General features: G+C 43.8%; 1 long non-coding RNA gene across 6 annotated transcripts in view; it reads right to left on the bottom strand.

Annotated features, from left to right (window-relative positions):
* Positions 1-15,507, bottom strand: part of LOC128325749 (uncharacterized) — a 61,847-nt gene that overhangs the window by 26,938 nt on the left and 19,402 nt on the right. For 2 of the 6 annotated variants that reach the window (XR_008307593.1, XR_008307596.1), the window contains exons 2-3: positions 15,350-15,495; positions 13,511-13,690 (exon numbers count right to left, since the gene is read on the bottom strand). This is a non-coding gene — a long non-coding RNA (uncharacterized LOC128325749). Of the gene's footprint in view, positions 1-3,513; positions 3,799-10,699; positions 13,691-15,349; positions 15,496-15,507 lie in introns of those variants that run through there. The other 4 variants (XR_008307594.1, XR_008307597.1, XR_008307595.1 and 1 more) reach the window with 4 other exon arrangements.

Here is a 15,507-nt window from a genome sequence, read left to right as displayed (position 1 = left end):
TTGAGTCATTAGCTCAGGATTGCCTCTTCTAAATATATGTTCATGACTACTTCTTGAAACAGGAATAAATCTTCATTGGTTTTAACCATGTACCTTGCAATTCTTGTCATTCCTGTAGCAGAGAGACTCTTTCACCACATCAAGAATATTTGGTTTTTTAAAAGAGACAAGAAAGGAGCAAGTGAAAAGGAGAGAGAAATGCTGCTGCAGACTAGGATCCAAAAGAATTTCAGAGGTATTTGATGCCTGAATGGTTGAATCAAAAGCTATTGTCAAAAGCAAAACAGTCAGAGCCAGTTCTTTATTTCAGTGTGCTGTGGAATGTTACTCAAGATCTCTGCCAGCAGCTTTTGATGAAGACAACATTCTGTATGGGATAGTCACAGATAATCTTCACATGAGAGGTGCCCACTTTATGGTTTTGAAAATTAATAAATAAATAATAATAATAATAATAATTATTATTATTAGGAAACTAGGAATACTTATTAATAACAACAACAACAACAACAGAAGTATTTCTAATTAGCCCATTAAAAACAGTCCTTTTTTATGTACTTGCTAAGTGTATAAGATGTCTTTCCTCTTTCATCTGTCATTCCCTATATCAATTCTAGTGGAATGTCCGTCACTGAGGCAGGTAGAGGATGGAGAAGCAGGTGTCTTGCCCTGACCTGCTAGATCAGGCCAGACTGTAGGACCTCAGAGAGCTCCAAGGAAGCAAGAGGATTTGACAGAATCCCAGCTCCAATGGGATTGATCCCAGCTCCGTAGGAAAGTGTCTGCTTTGCATGCAGAGGGTGATGGCCACTAGCTTGGATGGCTTTAAAAGGGGTTTGGACAAATTCATGGAGCACAGGTGGGTCTATCAATGGCTATTAGTTGATGGCTATAGGCCCTTCCAGCCTCAGCGGCAAGATGCCTCTCAATACCAGTTGCAGGGGAGCAACAGCAAGAGAGAGGGCATGCCCTCATCTACCTCTGGCCTGTGGGCTTCTCAGGGACATCAGGTGGGCCACTATGTGAAACAGGATGCTGGACTAGATAGGCCTTGGGCCTGATCCAGCAGGGCTGTTCTTAAGAACCTAGATTCAATCCCTGGCATCTGCAGGCAGGGCTGGGAAAGACTGCTACGTAAAACCTTGGAGAGCAGCTGCCTGCGCCATTTAGTGCAAGACAGTACTGAGCTAGAGGGACCAGTGGTCTGACTTAGTATAAGGCAGTTTCCTATGTTCCTAGCTTTTTAATGTCCTTTGACCCTGATGACCTCCTTCAGACTCCACCCCTCAGGGTGTGGATCTTTAAAGGGGCAACCCCCAGGTCTGAGGTGAGCACTCTGCCATCTCAACCACCTCTCACCTGATGCATTCCCTGCACCAGTGAGCAGGCGCTGGAGGGCAAGTGGTTTCTGGTACAACTGGGTCTGGCCCCTTTGCTAAGTCTGGCTCAGGGGGACCCTCTCCAGAGGTCGGGGTTCAGGTTTCTGGGGCTGCTTGTTTGCCCAGTTCATTTTCATCATCTGGACTTGGATCCTGCAGCTCTGGAGATGATATTGGTGATGAGGGATTGCCTCACTCTTCTATTACTACCATTATTTATATATCGCGTTTCAACACAAAAGTACTAAAAGCAGTTTACACAGACAAGAATATGAAGATGGTTCCCTGTCCCCTGAGGGCTCACACACTTAGCAAACAAACAAACAAACAAACAAACAAACAAACAAACAAACAAACAAACAAACCCACATACATACACAAGGTAGAAGCCAGCAACAGCCACTGGAGGGATGCTGTGCTGGGGTTGAACAGAGCCAGTTGCTCTCCCCCTGCTAAATATAAAAGAATTGTCACTTTGAAAAGCGTCTCTTTGTTCAGTTAGCAGAGACTAACCCTTGGATCTAGGGATGTGCATGAATTGCGATTTGAACAGTGATCCACAGCACATCCCTGGCACCTTTAAAGGTATCTTAAGAAGGACATTGTAGAACTGGAAAAGGTGCAGAAGAGGGCAACCAAGATTATCAGGGGCCTAGAGCACCTTCCTTATGAGACAAGGCTACAGCATCTGGGGCTCTTTAGTTTGGAAAAGAGGAGACTACAAGGAGACGTGATCGAGGAATATAAAATTATGCATGGAGTAGAGAGAGTGGACAGAGAGAAATCTTTCTCCCTCTCTCATGACATTAGAACCAGGGGCCATCCCACGAAACGGAAGGTCAGGAAATTTAGGAAAGACAAAAGAATGTACTTTTCCACAGAGCACATAATTAATCTATGGAATTCTCTGCCACAGGATGTGGTGATGGCCACTAGCTTGGATAGATTTACTGTAAAAGGGGCTTAGACAAATTCATGGAGGACAGGTCTGTCAATGGCTACTAGTCTGGGGGCTATAGGCTATCTCCTCCCTCAGAGGCATGATGCCTCTGAATGCCAGTTGCAGGGGAGCAACAGCAGGAGAGAGGGCATGCCTTCATCTCTTGCCTGTGAGCTTCCCAGAGGCATCTTGTGGGCCACTGTGTGAGATGGGAGGATGCTGGACTAGATGGGCCTTGAGCCTGATCCAGCAGGGATGTTCTTATGTGGATAAACTGGATAGAGAGATGTTTCTCTCTCTATTTCAATATATTAGAACCAGGGGTTATCTGTTGAAGCAAAATGCTAGGAGATTCAGGACATACAGAAGGAAGCTGTATACTTCCATCAGGATCAGAGGTGGCATACCCCTGAATGCCAGGTACTAGGGCGCAGCAAGGGAGGGGGCATTTGCCCCCACCACTTGCAGGCTTCCCAGATGTACCTGGTTGGCCACTGTGTGAGACAGGATGCTGGACTGGATGGGCCTTGGCCTGATCCAGTGGGTTTTTCTTATGCCGCAGCTAAAATTTGATAATCCCCTTGTATGCCCACAGAAATTATTCCTGGCATTAGAGGCCAGCATGGCCGGACAGCTGCCAAAGCCCCAGGAGCCCTGACCTGCTGCTGCTTCTCATCAGGCTCACTTGCCCACTTGCTTAGGTGAGTGGTGAAGGACAGTGAAGAGAGCTAGTGCCACCATCTGCTCATTCACCTTCCATCTCTTTCTCTAGGTGGCAGTGGGGGCCCAACTTCCATCCCCCACCCCAGAGAAAAGACAGGCAAGCAAACAGATGGTGGTGGGGTTTTTCCAGATATGTAATTTTGTAATTTGCATTTGTAATTTCATAGTTAATATTTGCCCATGAGGAAGAGGGGTTCCCTCGAAACTGGCTCAGAACCCGGGTGCCTGTCGGCACTGGCACTTCTACAGAGTGTTTCCAGACTTACAGAGCGTTACCAGCTATTTCAACTTGACACTTTTATGGAGTGGAATCTGTGATTCTTGGCACTTCCACAGAGCGGTATTTACCATCTTATTTGAGGATATCTACGCCGGTGGATTGGACATTTTGAGACAGTACATTGTTTGTTCCTTTATGACCCATTGGGCATTTATTAAGATTGTAAACATCGACAATGGTGGTTATTATCTTACATATCCATTTCACTTGCTATATCCTGATGTATGCACACATGTGAACATTTGGTTGATTTATATCATTCAAGCTATGTATACACATTTATATTTGTATATTTAGCATTTGGAATTTCATATATTCTTTTGTTTATTTTTATTGTTTATAGTGTTGTGATTATTTCACTATGTTGTTTTTGATTTATGTATTATATGTTTTCAGGTCATACTTATGTTTTTGACATCTTCAGGGGAAGCAATTTTCTTTATGATGGTTTATCTAGGCATTCTCTTCAGAGAGTCCTATAAAGAGATTTAATAAGATATATATAGTCCATTGTATTCTTCAGACTTTTATGCATTGGTCTGACACGGGGGATTTCTTCATTTTGGGGGGTTTTCCAGATGCCAATAAAATGTGGGATCTGCAAAGCTTTTGTGCAAGTTCCAAGCATGATTTTACTCATCGCATAGACACTCCTGCAGGCTTCTTTGCTCCTTCCTAGTGTGATCTTATCCTCTGTACTCACACCAAGCAAGGGCCTCACATTATTTTCACAGCACCATCTACCAGCCAGCTCTTGCACTCCAAGAAGACCCCACCCTTTCCCCCCAGTTGCCACAAAAGTTATAATGAAAAGGGATGGGTTCTTTTCAAGAGCTAGAACTGGCCAGCAGATGGCACTGTGAAAATCATGAAAGGTCCCTCCCTGCTTGGTGTGTGAACAGAGGGTAAGACCACACAAGGAGTGAGTGCAGAACCATCTGTACAGTGAGTAAGATTGCTCTTGGAACTTAAGTAAAAGCTTTGCAGTTCCTGCACTTTATTACTATTATTATCCCACACTTTGCTGATCCTACACTTTATTTGCATATCCTACACTTTATTTTTTATAATGAAGTTATATTCTATTATATTAGGAGGGCCCACAAGAAGGCAGATCAAAGGCTCTCCAAAATGTGGAACTGACCTTGATTAGAACAGTAGAACTCAAAAGGAATTACTTTAAGCCTTCTGGGGGCAAGACTGTGGCCCCAAGTCTCAAATGGCTTTGCAAAATCATTTCGGACAAATTCCAAGCAGTGGATAAAAACAGATCTGCATTACATTGCTCCACACCCAGAAGAACATATTCTTGAATAGATGGTGGGTGTTTGGGCTCCAGTGACACCCATCCCTATGCTTGAAACCTTTTCCCTCTAACACTGACAAAAAGCCTTTAAAATGCATGCCCTTTACCACTGTAACATTCACACTTTTCCACCAGTGATTTCAGTTTTAGATCTAATAACCCTGGGAGAGCCAATGGTCATTCCAAGCATGCAAGTGGAACCAATGATTACATCTCAGAGAGAATAGTCTGAAGTTTCCTGTTTGAGTGTGTGTTGTGCATGTGTGCGTCTGTGCATGCTTTCTTTCTTTTGATCTTCTCACACTGAAAGAGTTGAGTAAAACATTTGTTTTATAGCTGTCTCCCTCATACACAAAGTAATCTTATGTAGATTTAACTAAGAGTTTATTGAGGAACAACTTCATTTTCTCCTCCTTTCCTAAATTCCCTCCCTTTTCTTTCTGACTCCACCCCTCACACTCTCTACAGGATCCCCACTGGGACAAACTTCTAAACAACAAAACATAAAAGATAACTAGATAGAATACAACACATCCCTCCCCTTTATAAAAACCAGAACTGAATTAATTTTGAAATCCACTGACAAAGTCTTGAAGTTTTTTAGGTAGTCTCCTGTTACACACATTTCTCCTAAGTCTTGGGTTCTGTGGTACAGGAGCTGTTAGTGATGTTTTTTCTAGTACAGAGGAATGTTCATCACTTTCATCAGCCTCATCTGTGAGCTCATAACTGGAGGCAAGATCAAATTCCTCTCCAGTTCCTCTCTTAAGGTCAGACTTCCTTCCCTCTTTTTTGATAGTTTGCAAGCTGGAAAGTCTCAAACTGTTCCATTTCTTTCCATCATCCAATAGGACAGAATCTCCTTGGATTTTGATTATTTGTTTTGGTCCAGGATGTTGGGAACATCCCTTTCTCACGTTATAAGGCAGCCATACTCAAAGTTCCTCACCTGAAATGTTCACTGTTTCGCACCCCATTTCTGAACCACATACCATTTATATATTTGTTCCTTCTCCTTTACGCGACCATGAATCTCTGCATTCTCAAGGTGAGATGGCATGGAAAGCCTTATCAGTTTTTGCCTTTAGGTACATTTGGTGGTAGCTTTGCGTCCTCTCAGCAGTTCAAAAGCTGATTTTCCTGTAGTAGAATGAGGAGTAGTTTGATGAGCAAATAGTTTCATGGATTGCCTCTTTCCAGGTTTGTTGTTGCATAGTAGCCAGTTGTAAACTTTCTTTCACTAATCTATTCATTCTTTCCACTAAGCCATTCCCTCAAGGAGGTTCAAGGAAAGAGTCTTGTGTTTTATCCCATGGTTATGCAAGTATTACTCCATTCCAAACAAGGTTAAATTGTGTCCCATTGTCAGTCACTAGTTCTTTAGGAAGACTTTCCCTCAAAAAAACTGCAGCTATGGACTGGATTACCTTGTTTGTAGTAATATTTTCAGCAAATGAAACTTGTGGCTACCTGGAATAGTAACCCACCATCACTATAACAAATCTTTGTTTTGTGGTGTGGTTATCAAAAGGCCCCATTATTCCAACTTGTGGAATTCTCTGCCACAAGATGTGGTGACAGCCAACAACCTGGATGGCTTTAAGAGGGGTTTGGATAACTTCATGGAGGAGAGGTCTATCATCGGCTACTAGTTCAAGGGCTAAAGGCCACCTCCAGCCTCAAAGTCAGGATGCCTCTGAGTACCACTTGCAGGGGAGTAACAGCAGGAGAGAGGGCATGCCCTCAACTCTTGCCTGTGGCTTCCAGTAGCATCTGGTGGGCCACTGTGTGAAACAGGATGCTGGACTAGATGGGCCTTGGGCCTGATCCAGCAGGGCTGTTCTTATGTTCTTATACCCAGAGCAAATTTTTCCCAGGGACCATTGAGATACTCTGCTGGAGTCAAGGGGGTGGGGAAAGTCTTCTGTGATTCGTCACATACAGCACTAGCCATTCAGTACCTGTATATTTCTAATGTGTTTGTCCATACCTGGCCACCAAAAGCTTTCTCTGATTCACCTTTTAGTCAAGCTCGTGCCCAGATGACCTTTGTGTACATTTTTGATCACTTTTACTTGTAAGGAGGTTGGCACCAAATGATCAGTCTTCAGCACCAACTCATTGAGAAGGGACAGCTCATTTGCTACATGCATGTATGGTTGAAGATGATCAGGTACATTGTTTTTGTATGGCCAGCCATTAGTTATGTAAGGTTTAAGTTCAGTAAGTACCTGATCAGCACTGAGGGCCACTTTCCATTCAGAAGACATGATCACTCCATGAGTGGATGAAACTATTTGCGTAATTATGATTCCTTCATCCTCTTCTTCTGGGATCTCCTCTTGGCCTGGAGTGGAAGTGGAATACAGTTGTATTCCCAAGACCTGGAAGTTATTCCACCTGGAAATCAAAATCCATAAGCCTGATGATCCATTTGGTCATTCTTAGGGTTGCTTGACTTGATCCCTGAGTAGTAAATAAAGCAGATAAGGCCTTATGGCCTGACTGTAAAGTGAAACTTCTTCCCCACAGGTAAGTCCTAAAGTGCCTCACCACCCTGAAACATGCTAGAGCTTCTTTTTCCATGACAGAATACATCTTCTCTGAAGCAGTAAGCACTCTGGAAACAAAGGAAACTGTAATATCCCTTTTGATGGGTCAAGACGGCACCCAAACCATATTCAGAAGCATCAGTGGTTACAATAGTGTGCCGGGGAGTCCAGTTAAATGTTATATTCTTTTAAAAAAGAAGATGCAATGTAGCAACTTTTGAGACAAATTGTTTAACAAATTTAGAGTAATATTTGCAGAGTCTTTAAAATGAGCAAAGTGCATCCTTGTTGTGTGGCTCTGGTGGTTCCTGAATAGCTTTCACCCAGTCTACTTTGGGATGTAAGCCACTCTGAGAGGAGAGCTGGTCTGGAGAGGAGAGCTGGTCTTGTGGTAGCAAGCATGACTTGTCCCCTTAGCTAGGCAGAGTCCACCGTGATTGCATATAAATGGGAGACTAGAAATGTGAGCACTGTCAGATATTCCCCTCAGGGGACAGAACCACTCTGGGAAGAGCAGAAGGTGCCAAGTTCCCTCCCTGGCTTCTCCAAGATAGGGCTGAGAAAGATTCCTGCCTGCAACCTTGGAGAAGATGCTCCCAGTCTGTGGAGACAATACTGAGCTAGATAGACCAATGGTCTGACTCAGCATATGGCAGCTTCCTATGTTCCTATTGTGTGTCCCAAGTACGTCACCAAGTGTGTGCACAACTGATATTTCTCTGCAGAGATAGTAAGTTTGAATTGTCAGAGTTTTAAGACTTCTGCCAGTTTAGCATCATGCTCCTCAATGGTTTTGCCATATACTAAAATGTCATCCTGAAAGTCTAGTGGCTATAGGCCACCTCCAGCCTCAGAGGCAAGATGCCTCTAAATACCAGTTGCAGCTAGGGAGCAACAGCAGGAGAGACGCCATGCCCTCAGCTCCTGCCTGTGGGTTTCCCAGCAGCATCTGGTGGGCCACTGTGTGAAACAGGATGTTGGACTAGATAGGCCTTGGGCCTGATCCAGCAGGGCTGTTCTTATGATGCCATCCGTCCTCCCAAAAACTGCATGCATCATTCATTGAAATACCGAAGATGCAGAAGCCAATCCAAGGGGCAGCCATTTAAACTTTAAAAGACCATCTGAGGCAATGGGGTATTTTCAAGAACTTTTGAGCAAAGAAATTTGATAATAGGCTGAAGACAAGTCCAAAGTTGTGAACACTTTCAGAGTAAGCAGCATTTCACCGATATTGGGTAATGGATGGTAATCCACAACCATGTTGGCATTCACATCTCTTAAATCTACACATATTTGAAGTATACCATTTGATTTTTGCACAAGAACAATGGAAGAGACCCATTCTGATGAATCAACAGGCTCTATGATGTCAGCATGCTTTAGACTTAAGAGCTCCTCTCTAAGTGGTTGGCACAATGCTATGGGTGCATTCCTCACTTTGTGTTGTACAGGTATTGCATTTGCCTTCATCTGAATTTTATGTTTGAAATGTATGGCAGTGCCAGGAGTATCAGCAAAAACATCTGAGGAATCAGCAATCATATCAGCATATGGATGCTCTATCATCTGCAATATGGGTTTTGTGCCATTTGGGTCTAACACTACCCATAGATCTTTCGGATGTTTCCAGCCCTATTGAGACTCCTTTTTGTGACACATACACTTTCCTTTCTGCAGTATATCCTTTTTATTCCAGGGCAGTAGTGGTCCATTTATGGCAATAGGGGAACCTCCATATCCCCATGGGTGGATGTCTGAAGGCTGCAAGTGCAGATCTGATGTAGTGAGATGGGAAATGATAGTGTACGGAAACCAGAATCAGCCAGCATCCACACTTCACCGCCATTAAGTTTAACTTGACAACGTGTAGAAGCGGGCTCTGACTGCGTCACACTTAAAATGCTGTCAGGAAGTGGTTCATCTGCTTCATCCTTATCATATAGTGAATCAGAAATGTAGTGGACAGCAGACTTGCAAACCTTAGCAAAAAGTCCCTTTTTTACACCTGTTGCAAGTGACCTTCTGTGCAGGACAGTGAGCAAAATCTGCTTTGTGGGCAGCAGAGTCCACATCGGTAGCATTGGTAGCTCTTCCTTTCCTGTGCTGACACTTTCTGGGGCAGTGCCATATGAGAAGATTGGGTTCGGAAGGATTTTGACTCTGCTCACTACCATGTGCCAACTACACCCCACCACCACCACCTGCAAGGCAGTGGGGTACTCAGTTTATTTTTTAGGAGTATTGAAGTGTTTAGATTCTTTGGTGTCTAATAACTTTCCTTCATAATGAATCCCTATGAGGATTCATTATACTCCTTCATTTCTTCTGTTCATTTTGACTGTCATTGGACAGTGCCAACTGTCAACTGCCATGTGTCAACTACACCCCCCCCCCCCACTGGGGTACTTGGTTTATTTTTTTTAGGAATTTTTTGAAGTGTTTAGATTCTTTGGTGTCTTTATTACACACCTTCATTTCTTCTGTTCATTTTGATCCCACTGCTTTGTGTGGGGGGGTGGGAATTAGTGGCATCTCATATGCCAACTACCCCCAACCCGCAAGCCACTGGGTACCGAGTTTATATTTTAGGAATTTTTGAGGTGTTTAGACCAGGGTTTCTTAACCTTGGGCCCCCAGATGTTGTTGGACTACAACTCCCATCATCCCCAGACATGACCTTTGTGGCTGAGGATGATGGGAGTTGTAGTCCAACAACATCTGGGGGCCCAAGGATAAAAACCCCTGGTTTCAACTCTTTGGTGTGTAATGAATCCTCATAGGGATTCATTATGAAGATAGGTTATTAGACACCAAAGAGTCTAAACACTTGAAAAAAATTCCTAGAACATAAACTGAGTAGTACCCTACTGCCTTGCAGGTGGGAGCAGGGTGTAGTTGGCACATGGCAGTTGACACTGTCCAAAGAAAGTCAAAATGAACAGAAGAAAAGAAGGTGTGTAATGAATCCTCATAGGTGTTAATTGAGGAAAAGTTATTATACACCAAAGAACCCAAACACCTGAAAAATAGTGACCACACATTTTGCTCCATAACTCCACTTCTATAAGGGATAGAGCTTAGCTAGCGCTCTCTCTCTCTCTCTCTCTCTCTCTCTCTCTCTCTCTCTCTCTCTCTCTATATATATATATATATATATATAAAGATGGGACTTTGGGGGGATTGATAAGAGGAATCCAAATATTGAATCAATTTGAATTAAATCCAGCACGATTTGATTTTGACCCAAATCTGGCCAATGGACCACAGGGGTGATTTGTTCTGTCTCCAAATCACCCAAATCAGATAGATTCAGGTACAAAGCTAATTATGCCCAAATCTATTCGCACATCAGTTTAGGAACATAGGCCCAGGAATGCAATGCAATTAAGTATCAGGAAAATGCTCAAGTTTTACAGGCTCACACGCATAGCTGGTTCAAAATCTCAATGCCAAATGTTTTATAGCTCAAACACACAAAGTAATCCTATGTAGATTTAATTAAGGGTTTATTCAGAAACTACTTGTTTTTTATCCTCCTCTTTTATTTTATTTATTTATTTATTTATTTATTTGATTTCTATACCGCCCTTCAAAAAATGGCTCAGGGCAGTTTACACAGAGAAATAATAAATAAATAAGATGGATCCCTGTCCCCAAAGGGCTCACAATCTAAAAAATTTCTCTCCCTTTTCTTTCTGACTCCACCCCACACATTCTCTATAGGATCCCCACTGGGACAAACTTCTTAACAACAAAACATAACAGATAACTAGATAGAAACCAACAATGCTCTTTCAAATGCAACATCAGAAAGTCACTGCTTTTTTTTAATAGGGAATTTACGGGGTGCGGGGGTGGAGGGGATCAGGGGAAGCCAGTAATAACTATATCTCCATGGAACTATGCAGGTGGGTTTTAAAGAAGGAAGATTGTTAGCACTAAAGTTAGCAAGGAGGTTCTGATGATTGATTGTGTACTAGCTCTAACATACTGGAGGCCACAGAAACTTGTGCCTTAATTTATAATTATTATAATTATTATTTTATTAACATTCCTATATTGCCACCTAATCAGACATCTCTAGGCAGTTTACAAACCCCAAACAAACCATTTTGAACAGAAATTAAAGCAGAACCCATTAAAACAGATTAAAAACAAACCATTAAAATGGAGAACCACCTTAATGATGTTCCTCCAGCTCCTCACAGCTAAGAACCAGTAATATCTGTCTTGGAACAAATCCATGATCTATTAGAATAGTATACTGGTTTACAGCGAGTCATACCTATTGGTCCATCTAGCTGCAATATGGCAACATCTCTCCATGGTTTTCAGCCGGAGATTTCGCAAAGCCCTGTTGCCTGAGATCCTTTTAAATAGAGGTGCCAGGTCCTGAACCAGAGACTTTCTGAATGCAAATAAAAGCATATCCTCTACTATTAACCTGTGGCCCCTTCTCTTTTTGTCATCACATTACATCATATATAGCAATCAGTTCCATTAGACAGTTATGCATTGTGCAAGGAAAGCTTGACCACCTCCTAAGTAGTTTTCCTGTTTTGAAAACAGACACTTTAAGAGAAAGGGTGTTTCAAGAGAGATGGCTTGGGATACTAGGAAGCACCTGTAGAACACCTAGTTTGGGGGAGCAAAGGGGTGGCAAAGGATGTTATTAGGGGAGAGAGGATTTTGCAATATATTAAATACTTACAGAGATAAGGTAAGTGATGCTGTTAATGTATTTACCTTATTAATGAAGCTTGCTTGACATTTTCAAACATATTCAGAAAATGGACCAGAATCCTCTTTGAAAATACTTTATTTGGGGGTTAGGCCAAACTGCTTTCGAGGTTAGTTTTCTCTTCCTGAATGAGACCATCCTCACAACAGACATCCTTGGATGCATGTCCAAAATTGGGAAACCAGAGTTGAAGGCAAGAAGGGACCAGCGATTTTGCTCCCCAAACTCCATTCTGAATCTTGTTTCGCCCCACGGAGCTGGAGTTGAGGGAGGAAGCTCCTCCCTCACTGATTGGCTTTGCGGGCTGTCCTTCTGTCAAGAAGGAAGCCCGCACAGCCAGCTACCACTGACTGCAGGGAGGCAGCTCTCCTGCACATCCAAAAGTGGACGGGAGAGCAGGGGGAGGATGGGTGTGAAACCGTGGCTCCATTGGGCCCATGCTTCCATATTACATCTGAAGGGGGCTATAGTGGCAGGATGGGGTATGTGGGGGAGATCAGTAACAAGCCAGTTGAAATCTGCAGGGGAGATAACCCTGCATCTCCAGGCACACCTGGCCTCACGTAGCCCAGTTCCTGACCAGGAAGGAAGCTAGGGGGTTGGCCTGGCTCCTGGGAGGCTGGAGGAGTCTCCTACCTACCTGGCTGGCTGCACTGGCTTCTGTTGCTTGTTCTGGGGTAGAGGAGTGGGTGAGTGAGGCTTCTTTAAACAACAGAGGCCTTTAAAAATAAGTAATTCATGCTATAGGGCCACAATATACTATGGCTGTAATGTATGATATTTTACGGTAAAGTTCCAGTCAGGTGGATGGAGGAGTGAAAGAGGAAGCAGGAAATATTTTGGGGGAAGCACCTGCTGCTGTGCTTGCTGCCCCTTGGAGTCATCCCTGTGAGATAGATGTGAATTGATTTGTACTGTGAATCATTTAAGGCAGCTGTGGGGGAAACACACCTCCTAAATAATTAAGGTTAAAATCCCAGGTAGGTAATTTTTCTCTCTCAGTCTGCCTTGGTAACAGCTACTTGAAGCTCCTTCTCTCTTTTGGCAGCAGAAGTTATTTATCCATCTTCTGCTTTTTCTTCTCAGGGACTTGCATGCCAATATTTTAATACGAACACTCACACATAATATTCTACTTCAATAGAATACTAACACTCACATGGGGCTATTTGGTGATTAACTACACTGGAGTAATCCCATTCAACCTAATGGGCCTATTGCAGAACAAGTGGTGAATGATTCACACACACAAACACACACACACTCTCAAAGTCAACCAGTTAAAGTTCAGCTTCAGGAAATGCTGAAACATTAGGGAGTTGTGCCTTCCTTTCTAAAAGACTTAGAAACAAAATTAGAATAACAGTTGCTTCAAATTAGGCTTTACAGACAGATTTATGACAAGTGTAAACCTCTTCAGCAGTGTGTTACTGGGAACAAAGTAATTAGAAATGGCCAGAACAGGCAGTGGGCCTTCAACACAGTGATGTGTGTCCCCATGTGCTACATTTCACTTTTCCACATGAAGGCAAATGGCAGCCATTTGTTGATATAGGAACAAGGAAAGAAAGCAAGTCCAGCCTTACCACGTTGCATCCTTGGGCAGCTGTCCGGGTCCTGTACCCTGGCAAGCTCCATGGCTGACACCAAGTCTCTCCCTGCTGGGTACGATTGGGCCCATGGACCAGAACTCTTCTCCATGGCTGTGCTAGTGGATGCCATCTTTGTTTTCCCCACAATTCTCCTGATGTTGTATTACTAGTATGCTGTGTCGGGACAGCATGATGGGTTAAAAAGAAAGAAAGAAAGGATGGTGGTCACCAACACAGTCACCAAGGAGACGTTCAGTGTTACTGCCACCCCACCACCAAAGTAAGCTCCCCTGAGTCTTAAAGGGGCTCACACACATAGCAGGGGGCCATCAGAGGCCACTTTGATGTGAGCCCCCTCAAAGATGCTGACCCTCAAAGAAACGGGGTTCGCTCTTCACACATGCAAAAATCAGAATGTTAAAAGCCCATGCAGGTGTTTTGGAGAGAGCAAATTCAGAGTAATAAGAGCTGTTTGATATCAATTGGTCAGAGGCAGAGTTTCCAAGTCACAGGGCAGAGGGGTCCCTCTGTACTTTTAAATTCCACAATGCTGCAAGAGACTAGGCAGCCATTCTTTCCCTCCCCAGTTCCCTACCTATCCTCCCTTACTGCTGCCATCCACCCCCCCCCACACTTGCTGTGCACCAAACTTGCAGTCCGGCTTGTTACAGCAGGTGTGGGAAGAAGCAGAGAACAAGATCCAAGAGGGAATGACAAGAGAAGCTGCAGCTACTTGCCTCCCACAGCAACTGGAGAGCTGAAAGGTACAAGACGGATCTCTGGGTTGCAGCCTGGCAACCTAGAGAATTTCAAAGCATTTGTACCTGCAGGAGCCCCAAAGACAAAAGGGCAATTACAAGGATTTAGGGGGAAATTTTATGTGTCGATGCATGTGTGTCTACGCACACATTCATGTCTATTAAAATTTTAATGATGACATACTCAGATTATAGAAGAAAAGGTGAGGGGGCTTAACAAAATCCACAAGTCCGACTCCCTGACTCCCCCTTTCAATTTCAGCCAGATGATGCCTGTTCATCAGTAATGTAGCCACGACTGAGCAAGGTGGGGGGACACAGCGTCCCTGTGCTGTGTGTGTGTGTGTGTGTGTGCACATGCGCGCAGGGGTCGCCACTCGCCAGAGTGCCCCTCCCCCAGGGCACCTTGCTGCAAGCAAGGGAAAGGAAAAAGCACCTAGCTGGGCTGGCACAGAAAGTGCTTACCAACTAGACAGGCCACACATCTGTGCCTGATGCTGGCAACACCCCTTGCATTGGCATGTGGATGCAGGTGGAAGGGGTGTGGCTAGCATGGGGGGAGGGGCACAGCACCCACCCACTCATCCTCTCCCAGGGCCACTACCAGCCTTCCCATGCACCTGCCTCTCACAACCTTCTAAAAGCAGTAGTTAAGGGGGGCATCCCGAAGGACAAGGGGTCTGGGCCCTATTCGCCCCCCTGTAATTTGAGTGCTGAAAAACTGGGCAAGGCTAGCCAAAGACCTTCATAAAAGTTACAAGTTCACAAGAACATTTTACCAGCCTGCCTTGATACTAGAGTTGCCATGTCCCCCAGAATTTTGGGTTTCACCCAGATTTTAAGCATCTCACCCAGATTGCTTAGCCCACTGAGATTCACCTGGATTTCAGCATTCATTAAAAAATAAAATAAAATAAAATAAAATAAAATAAAGCTAAGCTCTAGCACTTATAGAAGCAGAGTTATGGAGCAAAATGTGCCGTAACTATTCTGCTCAAAAATTATTTTCAAGCCAATTTACATAATGTGTAAATTAGGCACCCAGATTTGGAAAGCCAGAATATGGCAACCCTACTCGATAAACATTTCTGTGCCAGACATTTGTGTCACATTGATCGGATCTTCTCCTTCTCCTTCTTCTCCTTCTCCTTCTTCTCCTTCTCCTTCTCCTCCTTCTCCTTCTCCTTCACCACAGGCAACCAAGGGCACTGCTGTATACATCTGGACAAGAAA

Source organism: Hemicordylus capensis, chromosome 5 (genome assembly GCF_027244095.1).
Source record: "Hemicordylus capensis ecotype Gifberg chromosome 5, rHemCap1.1.pri, whole genome shotgun sequence".
NCBI classification, from domain to species: Eukaryota; Metazoa; Chordata; class Lepidosauria; order Squamata; family Cordylidae; genus Hemicordylus; species Hemicordylus capensis.
The sequence above is the reverse complement of the archived record's forward strand: the minus strand, read 5'-3'. Positions and strand labels throughout refer to the sequence as shown.